We start from the raw sequence: 17,387 nt of genomic DNA, 5'->3' as shown, positions 1-17,387 counted from the left end.
CTCTTCGGCAACGGAAACTAACGCGTTTGCGGCTGGGTAATGCATTTAGGCACGAGGAGAAATTTCTATCCAACACAGAGTCAGCTAGCTGTGTTTCCTAACCGTACTCCGCAGCTACGACACCGTTCCCTAGGCAGCGGTCAGGGCTTTCCTTGGCCTACCGAACAATCTAGATACTGAAGAAGAGCCTATGTATCAGAAGTGAGCGAGCCGCGTTTCCTTGCGTACTCAGCAGCTACGCCGCCGTTTCCTTGGCAGCGGGCAGGGTGTTCACTTGGCCTGCCGACCGAGTCCAATACTGGACTCAATTTTCTTGATTACATGCGCTCCACCCAGATCCACTCTGGACCAGCCGCCGCTTACAGCAACGGGCTAACGTGTGCATGACATGCCCGCAATGCCAAGGGAGGACTCTGAGGCTTCCCCGGGGATTTGCCGCCCCTCAGTATGGGCTCCGGCTAAACCCATACCGACGGCTGGCTGTCAGTCATTGAGCAAAGCCAGGCCGCCGAAACCACCGTGGCCACTCAAATGTGCAGGGGGAACCATGTGGCGGTCGCCAGATCGGATTAACACCCCCCCCCCCCCCAAATGGTGACAGAGAAGCGACGCGCAAGGACAACGAAGATTTCGCAAAGCTAAATGTATACGCTTTACCAGGCGCGCCATTGTAGACAGCTGGCGATAAGAAATCGCTTTGTAAGCTCCCGCGGTACTGTGGCAAACAAATGACAAAAGTTGGCATGTTTTAATAAAATGATTTATCTCTTTTATGAAATAAGATGTTAAAATATTTTTTTTTCTTTTATATTTGAGCATACCATTCAAATTTGTAGTTCTATATTTTATTTCAGTGTTTTGCCCCCCGACCTGTGGATGTGCTGCAAACGCGCTAAACCGCTTTTGGGCCTTGCCTTCGCCGCCAATTTACTACCGCCATAGATGACGCTTAATAAATGTCGTCGGCCTAGCTCGAGCGCTCCTGCCTACGCCGCTGCCCTCTTCTTTCTCGTCCGTAACTGTACCCTGTGGGGATTCCCAGTCCATTGCCCCATTATAAAGACCGCGCGTAATTAACACACGAGATTACGCGTGCTATTGGATAGGTTGGTGGAGGGGAGTTCACACTGGCCACCCCTTACGGCCTCCCAGTTGCCTGCGGCGACGCTGCCGCAGGCTTCACTCTTTCCGCCTGGCGTAACCGGGAGACCTCCTTTCCCCGGTCCGAGTCCAGCAGCGCGTCTGTCGCAACTCGCTCGAGGGACTGGACGCTCTGTAGCGTCCAGCCCCTCGAGCGAGTTGCGACAGGTAGCGTCTAGCCCCCCCCCCCCCCCTTCCCCGTGGTGCATTCTTACGAGAGTAACCCCCATAACTCGGAGCCACCGAGCTGCCTGGCCTACGAAGCTTTCGGGCAAAATGTCGCCGGAAGGCTGGGGAACAGCCAAGCGATGCGTCCCAGGAACCCGCTGGCGACTGAGAAAGCGAACGCGGAGCGCTGACTCTCGAAGGCGGGTGAGGAGGGATGAACGGACCTCGCACCTAAAAACCAAACCTTGTGGGCGGCAGCCAATATGGACAGCAAACAGAACATGACTGATGGGGAGACAGATGACGATTAATAAAGCTCATCGAACCTTGCGGGAGCGCTCCTGCCCACCGCGGGCTAAGCGATCCCCAATAAACACTTTTAGAAATTTTTACTAACAACAAATCCAAGTGTAGGAAATTCCAGAAAATTCCGTAATAATGAAAGACTTTCGCCTTGAATATGGTGAATGATAATTACCATATGTCTACGTTCAATGCTACAATAGATTGAAGTGTGGACCATGCTAATAATTGCCTACTTCCTATACAGCGGAAGCTCTTAAAATTGATGAAACTCATTTGTGGCATTGAGTTAGCGGAGAAATGTAATATTTTACTACAATATTTGACAGTATTGCGATCCTAGCGCGTTTAATACATTAATAATCACGAGCGCGACTCCATTGTCATATTGCCTGGAAGCATACATGGCAAAATTACTTTTGAAAAGGAATTAAATTACAATACACATTACTGCTCCCAAAAAGTGATGAAATTACATTACAGTCACTTTTACTGAGTAATTCAATTACTTTGAAATTACTTTGCAGCTTCCATCCATGCAAAAACTAAGTAAAGCTAGTAATAAAACAAGAACTTGTTCTCCAGACGCGAAGCACACACATTCTCTCGTCCTCCCGCCAAATTCCGTCCCAGAGAGCTATTCCTTCCCTCTTTCCTACAGCATCTGCCGTTACAAAAACAAGACAACAGCAAAAAGAAGAACAACAACAAAAGCAGAAATATGGTCGAACGATCGTGAAATGACCGACGAACCCAGCGTCTTGCTGGCTCGGAGCTGTCTCCGCCATTTGAAGGGCCCGAAGAAGCAAAGTTATTTATTGCTTCCGCAGTCCTAAGAATCAACGTCGGCACTTCGTGCTCACTGCTCAGTAATGATCAAGCCACGGTGGCTCACACCATATAGCATTCAGCCTATCTCCCCCAATCCCCGGAGTCGCCGCAAGGGGGCCATCGTGAGCGGATGCCTGCAACGACAGCTCCTGCTAACGGTGCGTGCGGTTCCTATCCTTTATCTCCTACGGCCACTTATCTGCTCGGAAAGAGACATAAGCGCCCAAGGAAAACAAGGAATCCGCCCATTCTGGGCGACATTCGGCCATCTAAGTTATTATTGGACTGAAACGCTCAGCCGCCGAGCTAAGCCCAACTCAGCTCCGATTACTCGCCGACAGTGACGGCGGCACCGGCCGTTACCATGGGAGTAACGGTTGAAGGTCGCACCGTAACCGCAGACGAGCTCAAGGCTGGCGACTGGACGCCAGTTATATACAAAGCCTACGCCTCAAGACCAGCCACGTCAACGAGCCTACCTCACCACTCCGGTAACGCTACCAGCGACGCACATACCATGAACGCTCGGAAAGCGTTCCATGGAGGTGCGCCCACAATCGGCAGCAGCAAGACAGGGGCCCGCCTTCCGCCTGCAACCAAGGAGGCCCGTATCACTGTGCGGCGCAGCAAACAGCTGCCACCACTCCCGCCCAACACTGTTCGAGTAGTCGTTCGACCGCGCGGTGAACTGCCACTTCGAGAAATTCCAACACCTCGACTCTGGAAAGCAGTGCACACCGAGCTCAAAATCATACTACCAGAGGATTTCTGCCTGCGCATTCACCCGACCAACAATTCGTTCACCGTGGCAACAACACACATCCCAACAGTCGAGACACTCAAGATGTTGACTTCCCTCACCATTGGAGAATGAGCCTACCCATGCGCAGCCTACGTGGCATCCCCACCGGGTGCTACCAGAGGTGTCATCACAAACGCCTACGACGACGAGAACCCAACGCAACTATATCAAGATCTGGTGAGACGAAATCCAGAGCACACCATACTAGCCGCCCGGCGCATGGGCAAGACGTATTCAATTCTAATCATCTTTCACGCAACCACAGTGCCGCGTTCCATCAAAAAAATGGGAGCCATTCAGCTGCTCCCTATACCGCGGCAGCCCGGACGCCTGCACCAACTGTAGACAGCCGGGTCACCGTCATGACGTATGCCCAAGCCCCAAGAACAATCTCTGTCCCCGCTGTGGAACGCAGCATCTGCAAGACCAGCCTTGTACACCCAAGTGCATTCTGTGCGAGGGTCCTCACCTTACCCGCACAGGATCGTGTAAAGGACGCAGCCTTCACCAGCCACGCAAGCAATCCAGCCAGCAACGAACGCAGCTAAACGAATCGGACGCACCACAGCACCAGTTTCCCCAGTTGTCCGAACTGAACCAGCCCAACCAGCATAATCAGGCCTGGGCAGTACCGCTAAAACAAGCCTGGAACTCCTCTGCCTCTTCACACAATCAAACATCCTCGACACCGACTACCAGTCTACAACACGCTCTTGCGAAATCTCAGGAAGAGGCAGCGGCGGTGAAAGCGGAAGCTACAGCAGCGCGAGCAAAAGCCGCCGCCCTTCGTCAACACATTGCCAGACTGGAAGCTCAGATAAGTGCCATCGCCATTGCATCTCCAGTTCCTCCTTCCCCCCTATTACCGCATCTTAGTCTTCCCCACCTAACTTATCCACCTTCGATACCTTGACGAAAATCTCACACTAATTCCCCTCCTGATTCACTACCAATGGAAGCTGACACGGAACCCCCTACAAACACTACTCCGTGTATAACGACCCCTCCCTCCACCCCCAGCTCACTGGATGGCTTGCCAGCCATACTTGAGTCCCTGGCTGCTCGATTTGAAGAAGCTATAACTCACATCAATCAGGAATGTGCAACACTCAAAGATGCGGTAATCCGCATAACGCAAGACAACGCTGTTCCTAATCATAGATTAGATGTCCTAACCCAAGAATTCTCTGATCGCTATATAGATGTTCAACAGCCTCGGGAAGGAACAGCGGTTTACATTAGGTAGTGAAATACTGGAAGTAGTAGGCGAATATGTCTACTTAGGACAGGTAGTAACCGCAGATCCGGACCATGAAAAGGAAATAACAAGAAGAATAAGATTGGGATGGAGCGCATTTGGCAAGCACTCGCAGATTATGACTAGCAGCTTACCGGTATCGCTCAAGAGGAAAGTATGCAACAGTTGCATCTTACCTGTACTCACCTATGGGGCTGAAACGTGGAGGCTAACCGAGAGAGTTCTACTTAAGTTGAGGACAACGCAGAGGGCTATGGAACGAAAAATGGTAGGGGTAACATTAAGAGATAGAAAGCGTGCAGAATGGGTCAGGGAAATAACTCAAGTTACCGACATTCTAGTGGAAATTAAGAAGAAATGGACATGGGCAGGACATGTAGTGCGAAGAGAGGATAACCGATGGTCGCTGAGGGTAATAAACTGGATTCCAAGGGAAGGAAAGCGTAGCAGGGTGCGGCAGAAAGTTAGGTGGGCGGATGAGATTAAGAAGTTCGCAGGGGTCAAGTGGATGCAGCTAGCACAGAACCGGGTTAAGTGGAGAAATATGGGAGAGGCCTTCGCCCTGCAGTGGGTATAATCAGGCTGATGATGATGATGATATAGATGTTGAGTATCGGCTCAATACTTACGCAACCCGTCTTCCAAAGCAAGAAACCCAAAGCTGCAGGAGGACAGGAAAATCCTCTCCCTGCTATAGCTCAAGAATCCCACCCCACCGTTTCGACTACTCCGATATGTTCTCATGATGGCATATCGAGACCGTAATCTTACTGTTTGGCAGTGGAACTGCCGGGGCTTTGGCCAGAAGCGTCATGTAGTCCACCAACTGCTGTCCTGCGCTACGGGACCCGACAGCCTTGCTCTACAGGAACCCTCCAACCCACTCACCCTCCCCAGCTATACACTCATTCTGCCTACATCTCCTGCTCCCTTTAGAGTAGCCTCTTTAGTTAATCGCTCTCGCACCACCATCTCACATTCCCTAGCGATTACCGACATTGATAATCTTCTAATTGAACTTGTGCCACAACACACTCGAGCAAAAAGTGTTTTTATCTTAATGTATGCAGTCATCCTAAGTGCCATAAAAACAACTATGAACGGCTATTTACACTTGCGAAGCGCGTAGCTAACAAGTGTCCCTTACTCGTTGTTGGATACTTTAACGCTCCGCATACAGCCTGGGGTTACCCGCATGACACACCTACAGGACGTCGCGTGTGTTTAGCCGTGCAACAAACCGGTCTCTCTCTTCTGACTGACCCTACCTTTCCTACCCGCACGGGAATCAGTGTCTGTAGAGACACTATACCAAGCCTTACTTTCGCACATCGTCACCCTCACGCGTCTTGGTGCAATACCCAAGAGAATCTAGGAAGTGATCATTTCATCACAGAAATTCTTCTAAACATTCAGCTGCCCTGTAGGCCTCCCAGTGGTTCAACTTTCACGAAGTGGGATTTTTTCCGAACGTGTAGAGCAGCCCGCGCCTACGCCCCATTAATGACATAACCGAATGGTCCAAACAACTGCAAAGCGATGTCCAATCAGTTGCTTGTTCACTACCAAATGACTGCCCAAGCGACATGGTTGACTCCCGCCTCCTGAATTTATGGGAGGCTAAAGGCGGCCTAGAACGACGCTGGAAATGGCAGCGTTGGAACCGGACCCTGGAACGCCGCCTCGCCCATCTAAACAGAGAGATAGAGACGCATGCAGCGACTCTTTCAGGACAGAATTGGGAATCTCTATGCAAGAAGATAAATGGAAGTATGAGTGTATCTCAGACTTGGAACCTTTTGAGGCACTTATTAGACTCTAGTAAGACTAAGACAACTCAACGAGATAACCTCACTAGACTAATACATACTAGCGATACACCTCCACTGGAACTTCTCCAAGAACTACGCGATCACTACTTCCCGAAGTACCCTCTGTATTACACCCCGAATATTCAGGGCCCCGTAACGATTTCCTCGACCAACCCATCACTGTATCAGAGGTGCAGGCTGAGCTTCAGAGGCTTAACACATCTTCAGCCCCCGGTCAAGATGGAGTGCATAATAAGGCTCTCCGGAATCTAATTTCCAATCTATTGCCGCCCTTCCGAAATAATTTAACGAGTGCTGGCAACGGGGAACCCTCCCGCCGCAATGAAAAAAGGCCAAATGTGTGTTTATACAAACACCTGGGAAACCTCTGCCAATTTCAAACCTTACGCCCATCTCTCTCACCTCTTCGATCGCCAAACTAATGGAGTATGTACTCCAGACCAGAATCTCTCAATATCTAGAAGGCAAATTCTCATGCCCACCTGCATGTTTAGATTTCTTCCTGGTCTTTCTACACAGGATGTCTTCTTACAGCTAAAACATCATATTCTCGACTGTCAAACCTATGACTCGAAAGCCATCCTAGGTGTGGATCTTACCAAAGCATTCGATTATGTAACACATTAAGCAATCCTTCAGAATCTTACAACCCTGGGAGTCGGCGCCAAGTTTTATAATTACGTCCGAGACTTCCTCAGCCAGCGCACAGCCACACTTACCTTTGGCGACCACTGCGTTCCAGAGATCACGCTAGGGGCACGAGGTACGCCCCAGGGCGTCGTCCTCTCTCCTATACTATTCAACATAGCACTTCTCCACCTACCCGAAAAATTAGCCCAAATCCCCGACATTCATTTCAGCCTCTACGCCGACGACATCACTGTCTGGGCTAACCGCGGCAGTGATGCCGGAATAGAGGGACATCTACAATTGGCACTAAACACCATCGACACCTATGTAAGGGAACGTGGCCTAACTTGCTCCCCTTCAAAATCAGAGCTCTTTCTCTACCGCCCCAAGCAATACGATTCAGGCAGTCCGCCTGTTTCCCTCAAGCTAGATACCCTATTGATCCCACTAGTATCCAAAATTCGAGTGCTGGGTCTAGTTCTTCACTCCCATGGTGCGCACGGAGAAGTCATAAAGACTCACCATACACAAAATCAATATACCACAAGACTGATTCGCCGCATAGCCAACCGTCGGTCTGGCTTACGGGAGCGAAACACACTTCGCCTCATCCAGGCTTACATTATAAGCCGCGCAACATATGCCCTCCCATACCTCCCCCTCAAACAAAAGGAGAGAGACCGGGTGAACGCTGTCCTACGAAGTTGCACGAAACCGGCCCTGCGACTTCCCCCCAGCACATCTAATGCCCGACTCCTTAACCTCGGTGTACACAACACTTTCGAGGAACTTAGAGAGGCTACATTAACGGCACAAATAGCCCGCCTATCCAACTCGGCGGCTGGCCGCACTTTATTATCCCACTTAAACTTAAGGCCAATTACACACCCCATTACTGTGTACCCCTTTCTCCTAACCTCCACTCTAATCTCATCGTACCTCCAATCCCTAAAAACATGCACCCTGAGCGAGACCAGGGCACCAGAATAGCCAGGGCTCACGCCCTTCACAGACAATATAGCGAGGACCAAGAGGCGGTCTACGTGGACGCAGCAGAATATACGTCAGGCTCCCGTATGGTCCTAGCTGTAGCCGACAATCAAGCAAAGCTGCTTACTTCCAGCTCTATAATCACCAATTCCACCACAGAGGCAGAGGAGGCAGCCATCGCACTTGCTGTGATCTCTACATCTGCCACAAAAATTATCTCCGACTCCAAATCTGCGATTCTAAATTACGCCAACAGCTATATATCCCGCACCGCTGCTCGCATATTACGCTTCTGGTAGCCCCGACACACCATAAGACTCATTTGGACGCCAGCACATGCCGGCCTCCCTGGCAACGAAGAGGTTAATTCCATAGCCCGAGGTCTTACATTCCGGGCGAGTGAAACGGAGCCCTCTCTACAGGCCGGGGAGCGCCTTCTTTCTTTCCGTGATATTTTCTTGTACTACCGGGACAAACGAAAAACATATACACCCCCCGCCCCCTCTCTCACCATAGCGCAGGCCGTACACTGGCGAAGATTGCAGACTAGGACGGCACCATACCCTACACTTCTACATGCCCGATACCCAGACCAGTTTTCCTCATCATGCAGACTCTGCGGCAAACCAGGACACTTAATACACATCCTTCTTGCATACCCCACATTTCATCATCCCCCATCACCAAACGTCGCAGAGTCCTACTGGGAGTCTCTCATGAAGAGCACTTCAAGTCAAGAACAACAGAAGATTATCTCCACTGCTATGAGGAGGATTGCTCTTCAAGGACTTTCTTTTGCTTTATAAGAGTGTCTCCCACATAGTAAGGGAGCACCCAAGTGCCATGCAGGGCCCCCACTGTTTGTTTAGTAGCAATAAAATGTTTCTACCACCGCCTACTTTCATGCTGCGGGCATGCGATGCCGGCAGACCCTTTCCTGCTCCACTCGGACAGCTCTCCGCGGCGGCGCGCGCATCTGCTGGGATACTATGAATCTGCTATGCTGGGATGTCGCTAGCCTTCACCTCCTCTCTGTAGCTTGCGCAAAATGCTTCTACCACCCCCCAATCCCCACTCGCCCCGTGGTGACGAGTGTAACCAGGCACCACCGTGCCCTAGCCGACGCATCAGGGAGTGCCACTGCACCGCGCTCCCAATTAGTTTTCAACCAATCTTCTTGCACCATCTCTCCCTTGGGCATTCCCTTGACACCTTGTATCCTGCTGCTTGGAGAATGGTTGCCGTGGGATAGCCGCACTAAGTTACCCGGCTACACACGAGGTCTGCGACCTTACTGTTCTGCTCAATTCTGTCTCCTTTTACCAATCCGTTACGCTGGCTTCGGCATGCTGCCCGTCGTTCCTGCTTTCTGTACTTTGTTGTCTATTGAAGGAATAGTGGCACACTTTAGTAAATGTAATTTCGAAGGGAAATAATTACTTTTGCTGCGAACTTCTTACCAAAACGTGTTTCATTAGATTACAAATTACCGAAAAAGTAATAAATTACAGGAATTTCATTGCTGTAATTTAATTAATGCCATGTCTTCCTGCAAACAATGAACAAGTATTGTCCGTGCTACAAAATAACATAAAATAAGACTAAGGACATCTGGCATAATATTAAGTACAACTGGTTATGTATGTATTGTGGGAATTCGACATTCTCCTAGGGCACATGACGCGGCGAACACATCCCGCTTTCTTTTGTTCGGTTGGAGCTTCTGCAGAGAGAGAGGCAAGGGGTGCCAAGAACTTGAGGAACGCGGCGGGCGCCTTTCCTTCGGAAGAACAAATTCTAGCGCGTTTGCATAGACATACACAGACCTTCGTTCACCTTCCCCACTTACCTCCCAACCTTTTCCAATGGCTAGTACTTCCACGATTTTTAAAGAAGTCATAATATACGGCTTAAAAGCAAACCCTCTGTGCTCTAAATGTTTGACAAGAGGCTGTACAGTCGTGAGCAAAAGTGGTATACAACACTCAGCCAGTGACAAAGCTCGGGAAAACTGCGTCGGAATGCCACCTAGCGACAGCGTAAGTGATAGCGACATCGGCACATGCATGTGGATAAAATGACAAACCTCCACTATTGTCGCGATCTTATATAGCTGCTACTAGATAAAGTTGGGAGCAGTATGTACGTGCGTACATACGCACGCACGTACGTACCTACAGGTACGGACAGAAGTAACCGGAGCACGCTTTTTCGTTCAAAATAAAATCACGCCTTGCACACTGGAGATAAGAAAACAATATTTATCCTAGTGAAAAGGCCCTGGGGTCTAATACCGAATCACACATACCACGATTGCAAATTTCAATTATTCAATGCATGAAAATAATAGAGGGAAAAAGCCTGCTCCGTTTACTTTTGTCCGCAGGGGTACGTACGTACGTACGTACGTACGTACGTACGTATCTACGTACATGCAAGTGGATAAATTGAGACATCGCCACTTTTGTCGCGATCTTATATAGCTACTACTAGATAAAGTTGGGATGCGGTTTTCTCGAGCTCCACCATCGACCGAGTGTTGTATACCACATCTGCTAACTTTTGTATGTACGTACGTACATACGCACGTACGTACGTACGTACAGGTGCGGACAGAAGTAAACAGAGCATGCTTTTTCGTTCAATATAAAATCCCGCCTTCTACACTGGAGATAAGAAAACAATATTTATCCTAGTGAAAAGGCCCTGGCGCCTAATACCGAATGACACATACCACGATTGCAAATTTCAATTATTCAACGTGTGAAAATAATAGAGGGAAAAAGTGTGCTCCGTTTACTTTTGTCCGCAGCGGTACGTACGTACGAAAGGAATGTATGTATGTATGTATGTATGTATGTATGTATGTATGTATGTATGTATGTATGTATGTATGTATGTATGTATGTATGTATGTATGTATGTATGTATGTATGTATGTATGTATGTATGTATGTATGTATGTATGTATGTATGTATGTATGCATATGTGTGTGTGTGTGTGTGTGTGTGTGTGTGTGTGTGTGTGTGTGTGTATGTATGTATGTATGTATGTATGTATGTATGTATGTATGTATGTATGTATGTATGTATGTATGTATGTATGTATGTATGTATGTATGTATGTATGTATGTATGTATGTATGTATGTATGTATGTATGTATGTGTGTGTTCAACAAGCACGCCGACTCAAACAACCCGTTAAGCTCGACATGCCGAGCGTCAATGGAAGAATTTATTGAATTTTACCAGGCTGTGCGGCTTGCGCCGCCAAACTGCCAACACTGGAGACCTGTGTTGCCAGGCCCGATACATAAGCAAATAAAACGGCAATAAATGAGGCGGTTGGGTGGTTAACTGAACGTTACCTGACTCAACCTTTGCAGCGTTGCCTGGCTCAGCAGTCATGCTTGCTAGTACACCTTCTTGCCCTACCCAGTCGTCATCCACCCAAACGTCATGTTCAAGACGTTTGGGTGGTTTGCTCATCCAGGTGCCCCGCGGAGTCCCCTGCAGCGCCGCCTGTCTCAGTACATGTAGCTTTTGGCGTATTTGGTCGATATGGCCCAGGGGAATATTGAGGCACATGGAAAGCAGGGTATTGGTCCTCGTGCATGGTACTCCAACTGTCTTGCACCTTTTGTGGTGCCGCGAAGCCTTGACGAGAACCACAGTCACCAGCGCAGTCTTCTGTAGAGTCGGAGATTCTTCGTAAAGGCGAAAGGAACTCTTTTTTGGGAGCATATGTTGCAGGTTTTGACGAAGTTGACTTCCGCTGTCCGTACGGACCATATATGAGCGTTGAGTAATGCTCTTTTTTTTTTTTGTCGCGAGAGCCTTCGTATTCCATCCGGTCTTGTCGAGCAGCCTAAGGGTGTCATGCTCGCTCCGTTTTTGTACTGGACGAATTCTTTGATTGCGTTTGAGTCTATTTCATCTCCGGAGCCAGGTAGCTTCAGTTTCAAACTCCTGCCCATGACTAGCTCGCATGGGGCTTTTCACCTTAGAGTGGTGCTGTCCCGTATTTAAGAATCTCGATTTAAGTCTTTGTTTCAATATGTCGCTTTCTTCAGAAGACGTTTCAGCACACTCACTCACTTCTCAACTAGTCCGTTTGGGCGTCGGAAGCCGGCACTGAAGACGATGTGGGAAGTCGCGCTGTTTTGCAAAAGGTCGAAATTCCTGCGACGAAAACTTCTTGACACCAGTGCTGTGCAAGTTCGTAGAGAAAATGGTAGCCACACGACTTTCTTGGTGGCTTGAACAGCACGGTTTTTATCACCATGTTCAGATTTCATTTTTTACATACATAGGTATAGAGAACGAGATGGCGGTATTGGCAACAGCAGTTCTGTCATCTACCTGCAGGAGCAATGTGCTACCATATTAAAAATGGACGTTAAAAAAGCATACATCAGTCATGCAGCAATCCTGAACTTCATTGACATCTTTGATCTCCCTCTGAGAGTACGCAGTTTGTCGAATTATATTTGGACGGAAGAAAATTTGCAATACGTCTGAGTGGTGACACAGTTGGTTCATCTGTTTCGCTACGCAGTGTGCCGCAGAGATCAGTATTGTCACCGGCGTTTAATATTGATTTCCCCCCACTGGCATGGCGCCTACATGACATCCCTGAAATCAATTTTTTTTTCAATAAGCTGATGATATCACGATATGGTACGCTTACCAAAATCTGCTCACTATGGAAGCTGCCGTTCAATCAGCATTAGATGCGACCTCAAATTGCGCTTCCTCCATTGTCCTTCAGCTTTCCGTCAGTAAACCATGCACGTAGGTCAGCAACCGCTGGAGACGCCGTAAACTTGCTGCAAGTCCAATTCATCTCTATCTCTCAGGCACCCCACTATATGAAAGTCCGAGCGTAAAAATTCTTGGCTTAACGATTCACCAATCAGGATCAGCGACTGCTTGGCTTGCTCAGACAAGAAAGCAAGCTGTGCTGACTTCGGGTTTCATTACAAGAATTCCTCCTAAAACAGGTGGCGCTGGCTTGTCTGTTGCTCTCCTCTTGGTTAGGGCGATTCTGCAGCCTCGTATTGTTTATCAAACCCAGTTGCAGCACCTTACAAGAGCACAATGGGATCACCCAGTAGCCGAAGCGAGAAGCTATGAGGACCATTACATGCTTTCCACGAATCGCACTGGTCATAGCGTTGCAAGAGAACGCGCCGCTCAACACCATCGATGAGCTGATTCAGCCGCGCCGTGGCGCTTATGGCGACTCTATTATATTGTCACGTAGTGGTGACGAGGTCGACGACACAAATGAAGGGGGTCGATGCTTCCACTAAAGAAACTCTTTATTTGGGCTGACTTGCGCCCGCAAAAGAACTAAGCAACTCGGCGGCGGCGATAGAAACAAACGTGCTCGTCGAAAAAAGAATACCCGTCACACTCGGCAACGCTCAATTTAAAGGCTGCACAGAACAATCTAGATAACGTCGCAAACAGCTACCAGCACGGGCTGGAACATCGTGGAAAGACACCCGAGTGGCCGGAACCTTCGAGACAGATCTCGGTGCATCTTTCGCTACAACAAAACTGATAAAAGTGTGACTTGCGACATCGAGCATTAACAAACAAAGATTACGGAACCGATACGCGGTCCAGAATCAGAGTGATAAGCCTGTATGCCGGCAGCTGTTGAAAAACAACAAATACTGTTTGAAGGTTTCGCGGCATTACTCCCCCCTTAAAAAAACATCGCCTCGATGTTTCAAAACAAAGCAACTTAAACATAAACACTGCGAAGTTTAAACACCACAGATTGTTTACCGTGCGTAATAAGGCTTCAGTCGTACAACATGTACAATTTCTGGGCGTGCGCGTCGCCGTTGTGATGCTGAAGTTCCGTCGGGAATGACTTCATAGTCCAGTGGTCCGACGCGGCGAATGATTTTGTACGGCCCAAAGTATCGACGCAACAACTTTTCACTAAGTCCACGACGGCGAATTGGTGTCCAAACCCACACTTGATCTCCTGGGTTTTAGTCTGCGTGGCGTCGTCGTAAGTTGTATCGTCGATTGTCGGTGCGCTGTTGGTCTTTAATACGCAGACGTGCGAGTCGTCGTGCTTCCTCTGCACGCTGCAGGTAGGCGGCAACGTCTAGGCTGTCCTCGTTGGTTACGTGCGGTAGCATTGCGTCGAGCGTCTTCGTGGGATCATTACCGTACACAAGCTTGAACGGCCGGGGTCGCTCTGGTCGTGTTGTCGTCGATGTCGTCGTGTGGAGCGGCGATGAAATGGTTGCGTCGTCGTTAATGGTCGCCGGCGGCGGAGGATCTTCGTCTTTTCGCCGTTGAGCAACCTCACCTCCAAAGGCTGCTGCCCTTAGTTTCCCCTACGGGGGCTAGGAGACCTTCCTTGCACGTAACCGCGGCCCGGCGACGCACATCGGGCATTGTGCGGTGATGGGGAGCGTGACAGACGCCTTGGCGACGAGTGCTCTCCGCTGCGCAGAAAGTCATTGATTTCTTGTGGTCGCCCGCCAGGACGGGGTCGTGGAGCGTCGACAGCGAAACCACGGAGGCCAATCCGCCTGTACGGGCAGTGACGGAGGATGTGTCCTGCCTCACCACAATGGAAGCAGAGCGGTCGGTTGTTTGCTGTCCTCCAGGCGTCGCACTTTCTGGGACTTGGGGGTCGTTGGTAGGCTTGGCGGGTGGGGACCAAGGCGCGGCTTTTGGAAGCAGGATGGTAGCGACGAGGGCTTGGGAGGTCGCGTCGGCTTGAGAGGCCGCGTCGGGGTGCAGGACGACATAATGCAGCTGGATAGTCCATCGCTGCTGATTCATGCACTGGAGCCGTCGGAGTCGTCGCTTTAGGAACGCCTAGCGCCTGCTGAACTTCTTCACGGACGACGTCCGCGAGCGACGCCACCTGCGGTTGTTGCGATGATGGCATCAGTCGGCGGAGCTCCTCTCGCACGATCTCCCGGATGAGGTCCCGAAGGTTCTCTCCGCTTGTAGATGCGCTGGGGTAGTGGATTGAGCAGTCCGGCTGAAGTGGTCGCTCGTAGTGGCGCATCCGGGTGTCCAACTTCTTCTCGATGGTCGATGCTTCACTTTCAAATTCTTCCACAGTTTTCGGCGGGTTTCGGACAAGCCCCGCAAAAAGCTACTCTTTAACGCCTCGCATTAGGAATTTTACTCTCTCACCTTCGGTCATGTTAGGGTCGGCGCGGCGAAAGAGGCGCTTCATCTCTTCAACGTACGCCAGAACAGGCTCGTTAGGAAGTTAAAGTCTTGACTGAAGGAGGGCCTGGGCTCTTTCCTTTCGGACGACGCTTGAAAAGGCAGTCAAGAACTGTGCTTTGAATATCTCCCAATCCTTGAAAGAAGTCTCGTGATTTTTAAACCAAACTCGGGCATGTCCTTGAAGAGCAAATTAGACCTGCCTGAGTTTCGCAGCGTCGTTCCAGCCGTTGAATTTTGCCACACAGTCGAAAAGGTTCCTCCAGTCTCCAGCATCTTCGTCCGGTCGTCCGTGGAAGCAGGGGGGCTCACGGGGTTGGACGAAAACAACCGGTGCTGTAGTAGGCTGGGCAATTGTCAGCGTCGATGCCTTCCGAGATCGATTGGGGGTCAGGCAGCAGACCGTGTTCGGGTTGTAGGCCTTGAAGTCGGCGGCTGGCTGGGTGACCTGTAGGCTGGTCTTCCAGGGCGACAGGAACACGGCTTGGGTCTTCGCTTGAAGGATCAAAGGCACACCTCCACCAGATGTCACGTAGTGGTGACGAGGTCGACGACACAAATGAAGGGGGTCGATGCTTCCACTAAAGAAACTCTTTATTTGGGCTGACTTGCGCCCGCAAAAGAACTAAGCAACTCGGCGGCGGCGATAGAAACAAACGTGCTCGTCGATCGTCGAACAAAGAATGCCCGACACACTCGGCAACGCTCAATTTAAAGGCTGCACAGAACAATCTAGATAACGTCGCAAACAGCTACCAGCACGGGCTGGAACATTGTGGAAAGACACCCGAGCTGCCGGAACCTTCGAGACAGATCTCGGTGCATCTTTCGCTACAACAAAACTGATAAAAGTGTGACTTGCGACATCGAGCATTAACAAACAAAGATTACGGAACCGATACGCGGTCCAGAATCAGAGTGATAAGCCTGTATGCCGGCAGCTGTTGAAAAACAACAAATACTGTTTGAAGGCTTCGCGGCAATATTCCACGGAAGCATTGAGGGCGTACGCAACTTCACACATTATTCTCCAGCCAGCTGCGCCAGCTCTCCCTCCCTGGAAGTTTGTACAGTTAGGCGACAAGCGAACTGATAACCGCAGACCAACGTCTGCCAACTCGGCATCGTCGCTTCGCTAGAGGTTTGAAGGGCAAGATGATCACTTCCCTGAAGGGTTGTGGGTTGTAGTGTACGCGGATGTAAGCGTACAAGGCTGTGAAGCAAAAACGGCAATCTACTGTCCGTGCAAATCTAGCCTGAATCAGACCTATATTTTTCAACTTTCGGAACCACCAACACTGTTCTGCGCTGAGCTCCTGGCAGTTCTTAAGGCACTCCGCTCCATGGCCACCACAGCTATGCTCCCTGCGGCTCACATTGCCATCCGCACTGACGCATTTCAAACAGTATGGTTCCATCGACGTGTCAGGCGTTCCCCAAAAATGTGTCAAGACACCCACCAGCTTGCCGCATGCATCCCACAGTAGGTAGGTATTGAGTGGGTCCTACGAGACCTTCTACCGTCCCAAAGTCCTCCAGATTTAGCGACACGCCTCTTGACCCAAGAGTCATCATTGCCACGGTTCCTTGATGGGGACGACGCTACCATCCTTTTATCAAGAAATGCATCCGGCGCCGCACACGCGCTCTTATCCTTCCGTTTGCGGCAACCCTCCGCCCGTACAGAGGAGGTTGCGCTTAGGAAGATCCGGGTTTGAGTTGCCCTCACACCAGCTGTCACTCGGACATGGTCTCGCTTCCGACACTTGTATCCCCGCCCAGGGTGTCCGATATGTAAAAACGAAAATGTTGAAGCCGACATTGACCACATGTTTTGGGAATGTCCAGCACTGAAACCGACACGCATCCGGCACCTGACGACAGCTGGTCTATCAGCAAGCAATCCTGCCTCGTACATCGCTTTGACGCAGGTACCACATCATCGCTCAGTCCTGGATTTCATAAAATCAGCCAACCATTTTCCATTCATTTTATCATTTCTTCATTCTTCATCTTATGGCCAACTGATGCCCTGAGGCAATAAATATCGTTACAAAAAACTTTGGTCTGCTACATGTGCATACTTCAAGCGAAATGCCATGGCGTGAAAATATCATGGCCATCTTCTCTGTTACGCAGTTGCTGGTGGTTTGAGGAAATTTTTCTACTTCGGGGTAGTTGGAGTAGGCATCATAGACGGCAACAATGCTCTTC

At 49.8% G+C, this 17,387-nt stretch overlaps 1 pseudogene; it reads left to right on the top strand.

Moving 5' to 3' along the window:
* Positions 1–2,806: 2,806 nt before the first annotated feature.
* LOC146201104 (uncharacterized) lies at positions 2,807–4,490 on the top strand (annotated as a pseudogene).
* Positions 4,491–17,387: the final 12,897 nt, after the last annotated feature.

Source organism: Amblyomma maculatum, chromosome 2 (assembly GCF_055883805.1).
Source record: "Amblyomma maculatum isolate TAMU_Amacu chromosome 2, ASM5588380v1, whole genome shotgun sequence".
NCBI lineage: Eukaryota > Metazoa > Arthropoda > Arachnida > Ixodida > Ixodidae > Amblyomma > Amblyomma maculatum.
This window is presented reverse-complemented; position numbering and strand designations above follow the sequence as displayed.